Below are 14998 nucleotides of genomic sequence, written 5' to 3'. Positions count from 1 at the left end.
TGCACATCAGTTTTTACATCTGTCTCATACTGATGCGATAAATTGACTAAGAAGTCCTGTCAAAAAACTGAGTAGCTATGAGGAACAGGATGGAGTTAGAACTGTATTATAATGTCTTCTCCATTTGGAAACCTTTGGCTAGAGGTGTAAGATTAGTCCCTAGCAGTTGTAGTCATCATCAAGCTTCAATGCCTTTGCATCATGAAACTGTACCCTCTTTTAGAAATAGCAATAATCTCTAGTTCCAAACTGCATCACATGAATACAGCATTAAAAGTTTGTGAAAGCCTCGTGTTCAGAGTCCATCTTACATGAAGTAAGCAGTGCCTTGCTATCTTGTAAGGCCTAGATAGCAATGTGTGAGTTTTGTGGGTGTTTTTTGTTTGTTTGTTTTTTTAAAATGTAGGAAAGAGAACTATTGGATTTAGTCTTAGTTAGATTCATTTATAAATGCTGACCCTGACATACAATCTTCAATAAAAGCTGTGCTTTTATATCTAATTTCCCTCTTTCAGCTGAGACATTAGCATTCCTTATTCAACATTCTTCTCTCTCAAGCATTACCTCAGATTAATTGGCACTGTATAAAATAAGTTGCTGGGTGCACAATGGTAACCATGGTAGCCTTCATACTATCTTCACAATGCATATGTAATTCAGTTCTCAGGAAAACATAATTAGTATGTAGCATAATATATTCTCTCTAAACACATCACCGTGGTATGAAATACACACAATCAAAACAAATGATGCCTACAACCTCCACAGAACTGGGCTGCCATTACTGAGCAGTTACATTACAAATGAATATCCTGTTAAACAGTCTTGCTGCAGCATCCCCAACTTGCATAATACTGCTTCTTTAACCATACTTCTTCTCTTTATGACCAAAAGGTGGCAATGTTCTACTTAGTATTAACCGGTCATAAAAACCTCAATTGAACAGTATTCACACAGGAATAGAGAAACCTCTTTCCAGCCAAGCCAGAAAGCTATGCATCATTAACCACTGTGCTTGCTAGGACCCAGTACTTCAATGATGACACTTTCAGATAAAATTGACACAAGTATTGAAATACTGTTCAAGCAGTAATCCAATGAGATATGTGAAAGAACAGTCATGTATATTTTCTTAGGAGGAAAATTAAAAGACATATGCAGCTTAAGCCAAATTAATGCCATTGTCTTCATGACACAGCCCTTACTGCAGATTTTTATACAAGACTGTCATTGGCATGCAGCAAGTAGAAGTTTCAGAGAAGATGCCGTCTATCCACTTGAGATTTTTGCAGAGGTCTATGTGAAGAAATGCAACTAACTTATTTGAAGTGGCCTCCATAACTGACTTGAGGACTTGCCAGTCATGGCTATTGAAGTCATCTTAAACAACTGCTAATGAAGCTTTAATACCACACCCACATAGACTGCCAGTACACATAACAGAATGGAACAAATAGTGTGCAGCTGTTATTTTTCTAGTTAGTGCATCAGCAATAATTGCATTACTTACTTTAATGAAACAAGTTAGGAATGTTTGCTGCCCTTGTTCTGGGCCCACTCCTATGATTGCTGAACACAGGGTGTCCCACACCCAAACATTCAGATTCTACTTCACTACAATGCTAATAAGAAAGATAATGTGTTTTTCCTGGTGTTTCATGGGGAGATAATTACTTTTCAGTATCAGCAGTAAACTGGGAACTCCTACTTATTTTGTATGCCTGCTTATGTTATTTAGGATGACTGACAAAGCAAAAGCTAATAGCTGAAGAAAGACGGACAGGAAAGTGAAGAACACAGAACCATAGAATGGTTTGGGCTAGAAGGGACCTTTAAAATCATCTAGTTCCAACCACCCTGCTATACACAGGGACACCTCCCTCTAGACCAGGTTGCTCACAGTCCCATCCAGCATGGCCTTGAGTGCTCCCAGAGATGGGGCATTCACAGCCTCGCTGGGCAACCTGTTCCAGTGTCTCACCACCCTCACAGTAAAGAATTTCCTCCTGATATCTAGTCTAAATCTACCCTCTTCCAGGTTAAAACCATTTCCCCTCATCCTGTCACAACCTACCCTTCTAAAAAGTCCCTCCTCAGCTTTCCTGTAGGCCCTCTGGTAAGCTATGAAAAGCAAATTAAGAACTGCTTCTCAACAAAACAGGAGTAACAAGAGTAAGATGATGCCCACAGTATACAGGATAGGCAGTGTAGAGCTGACGTGAAAGTCATTTAATTCCTTGTGTGAATGCCTATTGAAGTAGTTTATGAATTCTAGTATATCAGTACTTTTATTAAGTCTGGGGCATCAGAGTGTCAGATTATGGGCAGATACCCACTATACCTCTTATGAAAAATAACTTATAAAAAGAAACTTATATAGCAAACATACTAAATATAACATGAAGTAGTTGCCTAACAGTTAATCCATATTAGCTATATTAGTTAAACCTTTATTTTCCAACATGTAACAAAAATTTTGAAGTTGTTATGAAGTTTCTAGAGCATGCATTATTTTAGATAATGCAATTTGGCCATTCTTTCTTACCAACAATGTGTTGTGGATACTTCTGACAAATCCTTGTGATATGCTAACACTGCTATCAGAGCAGAATAAACAAACTGTGACCTTTCCACTCAAACATTGCCATAACAAGTGACAGCCTCTTGTCCCAGTCTGCTAACATAATGGCTGCAGATACCCAATTTCAAATATTTATGTTGAAAGGTAGCATTATTGCCATAAAATTCCAGTCAGACACATAGCGATAATCCTCATGTGTCTGATTCCACGCATTTTGACTTCTCAATGTGTGGGAGAAATGGACAGAAACAGCATTTCTTTAAAGTGACAGTGCTATAAAATAATTTTTCAGGTAACAGTCATTGATTTCAATCAAACAGAAACAAAAAAAAATGCTATTCTTTAGTACCATAATGCTTAAGTAGAGATATCACACTTTTCACTTCTGGTCATTAGAGCACTCACTTTGCAAAAGGGAAAAAAAAGGGGGGGAGAACTAGTGCAATAACAGCATTTTTTATGGAAAATACTGCTAGTTCAGGAAAAGCTATTCATCTTCATGTAGGAAATGACAATTATTTCATGCAATTAAATTAGATTACTTATCATCAAATAAATGTTATATGACACTAGCTTTACATTTTTTCTAAGAAGACAAAGTATTTTATTACATCCTCTATCATCTAATACCAGTCATGTCATGAATTCTAAAAAACAGATTTAAACTAATTCTAATAATTACCAGGCTCAGTAAATGTGGATACATTCACTTGAAACCAGCTATCCTGGGACACCAAGAAAATGAGAATCAGTGATCACAAATGGAACTGAAACAAAATACTTTAAGTTTCCGGTAAAAAAAAGTAATTGAGAACAGAAAGATCATTAACATTATTTGCCATATATTATACATTCTTTTCATATTACAACTTCAGATTTGCTTTAAGTAAGAAGCCCAGGTGACTCTTTTTGTGACCACCAAACATTTTGAATGAAGTCTACTAAAAATAGGTTACTAAGTCCTTGGAATAAGAGCCTCTGTAAAATGTTATGTGAAAAGTATATAAAACACAAAAGCAAGGTAAACTAAGTAACTTGGTCCTGAGAATGGTAGTTAGATCAAGTCAGCTGTCCCATAGTAGCTAGCACTAAATGTCTCTGAGAAATTGTCTAGTTAAGTAAATAACAGAAATACAGCAGAAAGTCCTATTACTACACTAATTGATATCTAACCAGTAAAATAGTAAAATACTGATTTTTAAGTGCCATTAAAACTAACTGTCATATTTGTTCACTGTTTGATATTACAAATCCTATTTATTCATTTGGGTTACTCATTATTTGTCTATCATTTAATTACTGAAAATTCAAAATGACTCAAAATAATACAGTCATCCTTTTCAGAAATTTCCTCTTCAAATACTGATAAACCAAATACTTACCACCACCAAGTCTCTTATTTTGGGTACTGAATATATATGGTATGTTTAATTAGAAAATAATTTCTTAAGCACTGCAGGAATTTCCTCAAGAAATTGTATGGCCATAAACATGAAGAATATGAGAAAGAGTAGAATAAAAAATGTTTCTTCTATTGAAGTACAGTCAAACAATGGTATTATCAGCAATATTATATGAGGGCTACACAGAGTCATGCCTCCTACTTTATTATTTTGGTCCATTATATCAGAGGCATAGTTTGGTGGTATGGCAGTAGAGGTTGAACCTTCCCACCAGCATTCCATTACATGTTGTTGCTGTGTTACAGATGGCAGCACAGGAGCAGTTTGACAAAATGGCATCTGACAGTGAAATGCACATGGAGCAAAGGTGTGTCACTGAATTCCTCCACACAGAAAAAAATTGCACACGTTGACAATCACTGATGCTTGCTGAATGTTTATGGAAACCAAACAGTGGGTGTAAGCACACTGAGGCAGTGGACAGTGCATTTCAGCAGTGGCAACAGTGGGTCACCTCCACAGGTGCATACTTCTATGAATACAGCATGGAGGCTCTCGTTCATCACTGATGAAAATGCACAGCTCATGGTAGTGATTATGTCAAAAAACAGTGTTTTGTAGCTAAGAATTTGCTCTATCAAATATATTATTGTGTCCATTGTATCTGTTATTGTTTCTATGGAAATAAATAGGAGGCATTATTTTGGAGAGACTCACCTATATATCACCATCATCAGAATTTCACACCAGAAATCTTCTATAGAAGTTGTTTTATTTCTTCAATCTTAAATACCAAGTTTCAGAAACATTATCTTTATAAAGTTCAGATGCAGTTTCAAGGAATAATACAATAGAAGATGCCTACAGACACTAACTCAGAACTAGGCAATGAAGTTAAAGTATCCTAATGATTTGAACACCAGGAAGGTTTTATGAAAAAATTCAAAATTACCTCCAATACTTTCTACATAATCTCTATATTTTTACGCTGCAGAAGAAAAATGAAATCAGCAAGACAACAGGTTTATTCTCTTAATGCCTTCAACATACTTATCATCCACCTCCTTTGTAGTACACCTTAAAACAATTCTGTAGACTTTCCAAACACTTTAAAAGCATTCAGAAACTACTTAAGATGTTTGGAGTTATTTCCCTTAATTTGTGAGTGAATACATTATTTGTAGAATTAGACACACATATTGCAGTACCCTTAGTCTGCAAGTACAAATCTAGCCTCCTGCTAGCTGCCATGTGATATAATCAATCCCTTGTCCCAAGAGCTGAAGCTATATTCAGTCAACACGTAGCATAGATACAGAATCTTAGACTATGATTAAACATTGAATATGAATTCAAGTTTCAAAATTGATATTTAAAGTACATCCCAAAGCTTATGGTGATTCATATTCAGAGCTTTATCTTCATTCATAAGGATGAAAATCATGTGAAAGTCTTCTAGCTAGCTTTCAGCTTAAGACTCAAGTTTTAACAGCTCAACAAGTGTAAAATACTTATTTAACCTTTTTTTGTTAAGCAAGATGGCATTAAAGAACCTTGAGGATAAGTAAGATGAAATAGCAGATAGAACAGTTCCATACAAGTGAATATCCAGGGAGACAAGCAGTGGCTTATGCTACATGAATGATAAGGCCTCCATAAGAAAAATGGATAGTGATGGTAACTCCCCAAAAGATTAGAAAAGGCAGAATAAAAAAGCCCATCACTAAGGTGAACTCTGAGACTCATTACTAGTAACTTGGTTTTACTAAGTCATGTAGAATGTGTACCCCATCTTTGAGCATTTCTAATTGCCACCAATGAGTTCCATTAGCAGGTGCTGCTACAGAATGTTCTGCGATATGAAGTTGTACACCATTACAATTCCACTTAAGCACACCATCCTAAAGTATTATTTGAACACAATTTAAAAAGCAGTGATGATCAACTGCATTGCCATTGCAAAATAGCCACTGAAAACCCAAGTCTTTTCTTTAAAATAACTGGGTTTACAGATCATGTCAATTTTTTCACTACAGCTATGAGTTGTCATTCAAGGGAAGCTGTCATTTTACTGACAGATTGCAACATCAGCTCAAGGGTAATCGTGCAGCTTGGAAAGCAAAATATTCATGTCCCATTTGAATGCATGGAAAAATTGTAAGGCAGTTTGTGTTTGGTTAACTTAGTAACATAGCTTGTATTCTGACATTCCCATGGGAAATGGAAACCCAAAGATACATATGCGTTACATGAAATGACTTATTTTGGATATTTACTATGTTATTGTCGCTTACTCAGACAAGAAATTTTCACAAAGTAATTCACAATCCTTTAAGAGGCTTGAATCACTTGAATGTTTACTGCAAGTCCATAGGCAGTGGTTTCTGGAAACCAGTGAAAAAAGGCAATGGATCAGATACAACAGCATCGTATCTGAAGATGGACACATGCAGGCATTGATTTAAGAAGCAGTAGGAATTACAAATAGAAGAATAGTTCGTAAGTAGTGGTTGGTTTCTTTTCTTCCATTTCCCTGAAAGTTGCAGAAGATTTTGCCAAGTCAACATTCTTGTCAAAACCAAATACCATGTAAATCTGCCACAAATACAAACTTTCCAGGAATTTAATGAATCTGCATTGAAAATTCAAGAACACCTGAAATTTTCACCAAGGTAACACACTCTGTACAGCGTGCTTAGCTTGTATGGGGAAAAAAAAAATCCCCAAACACATCAGAAACAAAGCGCAGAGAAGCTTAGCCCACTATGCTAAAAGTTAGTAGCAAGGGATTGTAATCTCTCCTTCTTCAGTCACAATAATATCCTTGGGAATGGATTTGTTTTGTACTGATATTGCTTAATAACAGCTGTTAGACATTTATTTTCTATTATCCTGACACAGTAACATGCTATCCTACTTAACTCACCATCTCTCTCCAACATAAAAATGTATCCACCATGAGATTCCTTGATGTTTTAACAAACTTTCAGTGACCTGGGTCTTCATGGCTGTTATAACTGCATAATCCAGCTAACTCCCCCACTAAATAGAAATCATCACAACACTACTGCTATCAATATTTTAAAACTGATATAACTAAACCCACTTCACTTTACTGCCAAGAGTAGCAGCAAAGTTTGTCAGAACTTACTTTTCCAGACAAGCACTTCAAGTAGCTGTTAAGTAGAACTGGTCCATTTTTTCACCTAATAACAGAACTGTTAAAACTACCACATAAGAATGCAAACCCAGGATATTTAGAAGAGAGCAGAACAAACATTAATTATAAGTGATTTCACTGATCCTCTTTTCCTCCTTTTTTTCCCCCCCTCCTTTTAATGAGCGGGGAATAAACTGGATTCTTCTTCAAAATCCTTAATGAGCAGTAACTCATTCACCTTAACCATAGAATCATAGAATCACCAAGGCTGGAAAAGACCCACTGGATCATCCAGTCGAACCATCCACCCATCATCAGTAGTTCTCACTAAACTATATCCCTCAACACAATGTCCAAATGTTCCTTGAACACCTTCAGGGTCGGTGACTCCACCACCTCCCTGGGCAGCCCATTCCAGTGCCTGACCTGTCTTTCAGAGAAGTAGTATTTCGTAACATCCAGCCTGAATCTCCCCTGGCACAGCTTGAAGCCATTCCCTCTAGTCCTTTCACTAGTTACACAAGAGAAGAGGCCAAACACTTGTCCAATATTCCCTGCACAGAGAACCATGGAATGTCCTTGAATAAAGAAAAAACAGCATGGTATTTATTTTTCATTTCTCTTCAGCTGTAAGTCATGTAAGCTAACAGTTGCTTTGTGAATGATTAACCCATCATATACTCCAGAGAGACAGAAGACAAGTTTTGAATTGTTTATTCTGCATTTTCACTGCAAAAACAGTGAATGACAGGATGACTTTCTTTTTGCAATTTCATGCAGATTACATTCTCTATGAATATGAAAATCTTAGTCAGTGGGACTACCCTAAATATTCCTAAAGACACGAGCCTCAGAGGAATATATCAGCCTATTCTTTCAAGAAGAAAATGAAATTATGAAAAACGAAAGTAAGCTGGAATAAGTAAGTTGTGACTATCTTTTAAAGAATGCACTCTTTACATAGTATTTTTGTTCCTAACATAAATTGGCTAATAGGTATTAGGAAGCCAAGGTTGATTCTTTGATTTTCTGGGATTATTTCTCTCTTACCAGAACAGCTGAAATATACATACAGTGTTTTTGGTTTTGTTTGCTTCACGAAGGAAAGCTTGTATTTCCTTTGGCTTTCTCTAAGACAGTATACAATCAAGCTCAAGCTGTGGACAGCACTTTTTCTCTGTACTGCAGTCATTATCAGGAGCAATACTGGCAATCAGATACAGCAATATAATCCAGTTCTGTATCTATTAACTAAATCCATATATTAATTTGTGGTAGACAATCCACTGATAAAAGTCCATATTGAAAAATTTTGTTTTGGTGAACGTCTCATCTACATTTAAAAAATAGAATAAATAAATCCAAAAGACCATTTAAAACAAACAAAAAGAGACATAGTTTGGGAACATCCCAATGTTAGGAAGATTTATGTGTCAGTTTTCAAATTCAGACTTAGAAATTAAAGCCATTTTTTTTGGAAAAGAGCTACATTTTACAGTCATGTAAAACTTTTGAAACACAGCACAATGAGTAGAGAAATCTATATAACTCAGATTGCACTCAAAAATTTGTCTTTTTGTGCATTGCTTGGAAAAAAAATCACCATTCTGCTTGTAGTTCTTTGTCATTCTGGTATGCACTGCTGCAATCTGTTAGATTATGTAAAAATAAGGAAAATTTAAGTTTTGCATTAAGTTTTGCAGAAGAAACGCTTCCTTGTGTAGGAAGTCTATTTCATGTACAGATTACTACAGCAGAAGCTTCTAAATATTTGAAACAGTCCATAGTGAGAGGCTAAACTTACAGCCAGGACAAGGCACAAAGGAAAATGAATCAGTGAATGTTTTCTCGTCCTCTTACATTTGTTCACGGAAGGGTATTAATTTGTCTTTTCTTATACAACTTTGAGTTACTTATTAGTAAGTGAGGGCATAGTTGGTTTTTTGTTTGGTTGTGGTTTTTTTTGTTGTTTTTTTGTTTTTTTACAATTGCTTCAGCTGAAATTAAAGATCAAATGTTTACAGAGCTCAGAAGAAATACATTCAAGCTACAGCCCCTTTTAAGCACGATTGCTGTCTTCCTGCTTGGTTCTGCTTAAACATAGGAAAAGAAATCCTTTAAGAAAAAAATTGAAGTGAATTTGAAACCTCTAGGGATCAGTAGACATCCACCTGTCCTTAAGCAGAAATGTTAGAGCTGAATCTAGATAGAGAAGCAGAGGTGATACATAGGTGAAAAATGGGAGAACTGTGATCAAATCTGCAGCCCTACTTAACTTGCTGGCTCACTGGTGCTCAGGCAAGTGAGAGTTTTGTCGGCTACACTGCCAACAACTTCTTCTTCAAATAGCTCTAGTGAAACTGCCTTACCCAGCCTGACGGTAGCCTTGGATATCAGAAAATGCATTACTTTTCAGTAAGTTTAAGAACTTTGAAGTGATATAGCTCAAGGTAACAGGAAACCCTGAGGTGAAACTGAATCCTTTTATAGTATGGAGAGAAAGATAAAGACATACCATAACAAACCACCACAATCCAAACTGCAAAAGCATGCTATAAACCTTAAAATATTATATTTTGAATTATAATTTGAATTCAGTTTCTCAGCCATCTCACTAGTTATTTTTGACACAATTCTCCAAGTAACCATCATGTTCAAGTCTTAATTCAGTCACATTTATGCCTTTATTTTAAGCCTCCTTAAATGAAATCCACAAATGGTTTACATTTGCCCCTTCTAAGCACCTGTTCAAATCTTCTTGGCAGAATGTATTTTTTAAAAAAAAATCATAGTTATTTCATAGGGAATCAAAATTGGATTGCATGTTAACTCACATTTCTTCGCTCTCTATCAGAAAACTTATAAATCTGAAAAGTCAATAAAATCAATGTTGAAAAGATTAGTTTTAAAAAGAGAAAACACTTTTCAAAAAAAAAAAGAGAAACTTGGGAGCAAAACAAAAACACTACTTCTTCTGTCCCCCCATTTCCACTCTCCTTGAGAAGGAATAAATTATGTTTCACATACAATACCTGCCTGTGAAGATTCAAAAGAGGAAAAACAAAGAAAAAAAGTAAGAATTCTTAAGTTGCCAATAAGGTAAAATTATTTTAAAATAAAAGGAAATAAATGATGTTATATAGATGAAACATAGAAATAACCACAAACAGGAATGCAGAACACAGTAATCACTTCTGCTGCATCCTAGCAAAGAGCAGTTTTAAAATCTATTTCTCACTCCGACAGTATTTTACAATGTGGTACATCAAGGTGTGACTTTGCATTTGACTTTTGGCACAAAGGACATCAACTATCTAGTAAAAAAAGAAATCAGTTAAGTAATAAGTAACAAAAGCACAGTGTTGGGAAGGATTTTTCAAACAATGTGCAACATTGTTCACTATGTTTTGTTTTTTCTTTTTAATTGAATGCTTTATTCCACATCTTACATTTTGGTTATCTATCTTCAATGAGCTTGAATATAAAGAGAAGACAAAAGGTAACACACTCTTAATAATGATAATTAAAAGCTTCCTGACAAGAAAGTTGTCTTGGAAAATGTTGCAAATCTCAAGAAAAGCCAGCAATTGGATTAAAGCTCTCTCTTCCTTTGAGAAGTTCACTAAAGTAAACTATTAATGATTCTGCTATTTTCCATGCTGTCTTTTTCTTATATTTACTCTGAGTTTGTAAGAAAATCACGCTGATCTTTTTAAAGGCAGGTGTCAGGCTTCTAAATCATGTTCTAGGTTACAACTACATTTAAAGATTACTTTTGTATACAATACATATAATTTCTGGTAGAACTTAAAACATTCATCCACATCAACAAGACCAGGGGGCACTTGGCAGTTCAGAATTCTTCGTGGCACTATAACTGACAGCAACTGCATACTATTTAGAAGTCAATTCCACGTGTATCAGGAGAAAGTATTTTTAAAGAAAATCACTGAACTCATGCTCCATTGGGTATTGACCAAGGTATCAATTAGTGGTAGCAGAGGTATCATTTAATAGAGTCCTAGTCCAGCCACTACCGAGAGCTTTTGTGAATATCAAGGTTTATTTCACCACCAGTACCAGTGGTAGTCAGCCCTTAAATGGTGTGTAGGAGAGGTGGAGCCAGGCTCCACCCCTTCCAGTCACACAAGTGAATTGCCTTCACCTGTGCTCCCATGGCTGACTCAGTTCTTGCCTCAGGTGATCAATCAGTGGTTCAGGCCATGATTCAATAGTTCCCATAGAGTTCTTCACACGCTCAAGTTACCACCGCATGCACATACTACTGATAAGTCATTTTTAGACTTGGTATTATTTCAGGACAGATTTTGTTAGAAAATAATTTTGCATAGAAAACTTGTTCTCTGGTACTTCAATATCTGTCTGTGCATTACAGTGAAGTAGCGCATGAGACAATCAGGATTGCATTTTTCAAGATGTTTTCGTGGTACAATTTATGATCCTTACCCATCAACTTTGATAGGACAAGGAGATAAAATGAGAGAAGAATGAAATAAAGTAATGACAGAGATAAATGAGACAGTTCATGAATATGGTGTAATCTCAGAGCAGAACAAAACTGATGCTCTTAGTGCAACAGACACAAACTAAAACTTTAGTTAAAAGTCTGAAAAGAGAAAAGAGCAGTAGCAGTTATATACAATACACAATTAAAAGATTAGCTAAGAATGCTGATTACAATGTTTTAATTTAATTGTTACAAAGATACTAAGAATTCCTAGATTCTTGAGAACTCAGACTACTTTTTACCATAACAATCTTTTCAAAAACAACTTTAAACCATACAAGATGTCTGTTCATTGAGAAATACAAGGCCTATGAGTACTTCAGGGGCTGAAGTTATGATGCAAAATGAAATCCTAGAGTAAATCAGATTTTTAGTTACTAAAATAATTTCACAGAAAAGAAAGCTTGTATATTTAGCAGCAAGCGATTGAAATTCAAAACGGAAGCCAGTTTGAAATGAACGATGTCTTTCTTTAGTGAGCAATTTTTGTGTAATTGCACTTCTGCATGGAATTCAGCTTTTAACAGAAGATAAAGTTCTCACTGAGCGATGCAAAATATAAAGTAAAGCACTTTCACTCCATAATAAAAGACGCTCCCACTACACATATATTCTAGAAACCAAAAGCTCGAGAAACTATAGCATTATGATTCAAAGGCATTTCTTGTCCTTACTGAATCAGGGGACTGTCGAGACATGAAGTCCTAGCTGACTACTTCTCTGAAGGACATTTTAAGTTATTCTCTAATATTTACACTCAGTTCACTATAATGCTATTCCCATTCTGTGCTCACACACTGAAATCAGGGAGCTTGTTAGAGAGGAAAGCTACCAGAGTCAATGAATTCAGCCAGATTAACTTAATCCTGTCAGCTCTGTAGGTTGCCCCACAGAGGAAACTAGATGTTTTCATGTTTTTTAAAGGGAAAACTTAGTCTGGCTGCCATTTTTCCCCAGGTGTCCCCCTGCTATGAAATAGGAGATCCATCACAACTTCAAGATGAGTTGATTAAACAATCCCATGGCAAGGATTACAGCCCAGTATCTCCCGTACACTTACTTGAGCAACAGTTCTTTCCCTCTCTCGTGTGAGCTATTTACCACATTCTGTTCTTTTGTTTGTTTTGAATTATTTTGTCTTTTGTCATTAGAGACATTTGCATTTCTAGGGAAATGTGCACTTGATTTACATATTTGTTAAATCCATAAATATAAACAGTCTTGAGTATTGGTACACTAAAAGAACATCATGATTTAAATAACATAAAAGAGTCTCATAGCAATTTCAACATATCTCTGAGGGTAATTTGCACAGCTGTTCTGTGATATGCTATTATTAAGAAAATTACTTTGATACAAGTCAAAAAGACACAGAGTTACAAATAAAATGTTAACTTTCTTTTTTTCCAACTTACTACAGAGAAAAGAATTAAATGGGCAAGGGGAGAACATATTATAAGTCAAGAGAGATCTTTAAAAAAATAGACTTAAGAGTTCCATTGCCCTGTACGTACTGCTGTGCTACTGCCAGATTTGCAGAGATGCTTCCTGAGAGCTTAACTGTCTAACCACAAGAAATCCTGTTGAGTCAGGCCATTTTGAAGATTTGAATGCTTGCTATTTCAATCCAAGACTTTATTTGAACTCAGTGAATTTTACACGATCAGCTTCTAATTCTCCTTTCAACAGAGAAGAGCATGCTACACATGAAAAGGAGCTTTCCAAAGCTCAGCCCCTGTTACAGTCAATCGTACTGCACAGAACATCAGACTTTCACAAAGACTGAAAACTCAAGGAATGAAAGAAAATATCATTTTATAGTAATTTTGAGTTCTAGTCATTTTGTGTCATGAGTTCTTATAGGTATCAATTATTGTGTTATCTGTTATGTAAGCAACATGGTAACAATGATCTCTCTCAACCAGGCAGATTAGAATTATTTGATTTTAAAATGAACATGGTCGGTGGTATCAACTGGTCTGATGCCTTTCCATGTTACACATGTACTTCTGTTTCTGAAATAGTTACATGTTGTGGAACTCAAAATGATTTCCAAAGGCCTGTTCCCAGTCCTCCCATAAATAACACACAGCTTTAGAGATTATTTTCTTAAGGGAAAGACAAATAGTTACCCCTACTTTCTGTGTCCATCCTTTTGTTTTAATTTGCATACAAGAACATCAGTACCAAAACACAATATTACAGAATATTTATCTGAAGATAAGTGTAATGCTGAGAAGCGGTTTTCATTTAGATAAGAGCAACAGCACATATGGATGACTTCACTTAAATCTCAAGCATATCTGCTATTTTAGGATAAAGGACTCGCATGATAAAGGACAGAAAGTTCATTATGTTTTTTCCACCAAGCTGAAGTCTTTAATCCTAGAATATTCATGGATGACGTGGAAACCATGCACACAGCTGTACTTGTGCTGTGAATGCAAGAGATAGTAAAGAAGATGACCAAGGGCACAGTGGTACTATTTTCCAATTATTTTTCAAAAGCTCAAGGACATACTGGGAGTCAGGACATTAGACAGCTTGCCCAAACAGAAAGATTTCCATGATGAATGCAGGCAAATTAGCACAGAATTTTGTGAAATACAAAGCTTCTGGCAAACAATGGAAAATGTCAAGGCTGAAGTACACAATTTATTCATGTATGCATCTTCCAGCATTGCTTGCTTAGTTTGCTGTGAGGTAACTGCAGCACCAGAAAAGGACCCTGCAGAGGTACAAAAGTTTACAGTGGTAAGTGTGGTGCTGTAACAACTTTGTCTTGGATTAAATAGGCAACAGGCAGCTACTAATGGAAACAGCAGAAATCCAGGACAAACAAAGAATGCGCTTGCCTTAGAACTAGTCCTGAGAAATGGAGCTAAGGAATTCCAGGTACTGAGTGGCAGCAATATCCTGTCATTAGGAAACTACATAGTGATAATAAACTATATTTAGAAGTAACAATAAAAAAACATATTAGTGCAATCTTGCAATATCCATCCTCTCTCAGATACTGCTCAACAATGCTAATTTTCTGAATTTTCATTATTTTATCTTCCAAACCAATGTATATCAAAACTGTCATGCCAGAGACTTATGTCTGACTCAACTGCAATCAAGGATTCTTAGAATAGGGTTAATTACATACAGAAGTCATTCTCTTATCCTTCCAACCTCATGACTTGCCCAGACACCATCTAAATTTCCAGTGATCAGATAAAACCTGGATATTACAAAGTTGAAAGAAATAAACTGTTTACAGTTTCCAGACTTCATCATCCTGCTTATCTAGAAAAAATACATTTAACCACTTACATAATATT

The sequence above is a fragment of the Gallus gallus genome, chromosome 4, assembly GCF_016699485.2.
Source record: "Gallus gallus isolate bGalGal1 chromosome 4, bGalGal1.mat.broiler.GRCg7b, whole genome shotgun sequence".
Classification (NCBI taxonomy): Eukaryota; Metazoa; Chordata; class Aves; order Galliformes; family Phasianidae; genus Gallus; species Gallus gallus.
Note: the sequence above shows the minus strand (reverse complement) of the source record.